The 607-nt window shown below is 41.0% G+C and overlaps 1 non-coding gene across 1 annotated transcript; it reads left to right on the top strand.

The window, feature by feature from the left end:
* The first annotated feature begins 275 nt into the window (after positions 1 to 275).
* Positions 276 to 382, top strand: LOC143652578 (U6 spliceosomal RNA). The gene has a single exon (XR_013160774.1). It is a non-coding gene; the product is annotated as a U6 spliceosomal RNA (small nuclear RNA).
* Positions 383 to 607: the final 225 nt, after the last annotated feature.

Raw genomic sequence — 607 nt, 5'->3', positions numbered from 1 at the left:
AAAACTCAGATAGCCCCCTTTAGAATTATTCTGTATATCCGCATGAGAGGAGATGCTGGGAACCCTCCTGGGAGCAAACCTGGAATACCTTGTTGACTTAACCCACTGAGACATCAAGTGAAGAATGACTTATGGGAATTGCTATTTTATTTTTTATTCTACTCACTGGACTTTGGCCACTGACAAATGTGAACATTTCATGGGTAGAGTAATTTATTTTTTTATCTCTCTGTCTTTCAGCAGAAATGGAAATTGTTTTAAAAAATCCAAAAGTTGTGCTCGCTTCAGCAGCACATATACTAAAATTGGAATGATACAGAGAAGATCAGCATGGCCCCTGCGCAAGGATGACACGCAAATTCGTGAAGTGTCCCATATTAAGAAAAAAAAAACCCAAAAGTTAGTTTGTAGGAAGTCAACTTTGGGAAAGGTACTCCATGGAGTTGCACTGTGGTCCCAGCCCACATCAACCCACCCCTGTGCCTCCTTCTGCTGGCATCTTTTCTTTGCCTTCCAACCATCACACACCTCTTGATTTTGCTTGTTAGAGTCTGAGGCATGTGGCATTACCTGAGTGAAATGTATTCTGGTATGTAACACTTTTAGA

This window comes from Tamandua tetradactyla, chromosome 1, assembly GCF_023851605.1.
Source record: "Tamandua tetradactyla isolate mTamTet1 chromosome 1, mTamTet1.pri, whole genome shotgun sequence".
Lineage (NCBI taxonomy): Eukaryota > Metazoa > Chordata > Mammalia > Pilosa > Myrmecophagidae > Tamandua > Tamandua tetradactyla.
Note: the sequence above shows the minus strand (reverse complement) of the source record. Positions and strands in the feature narration are given on the sequence as shown.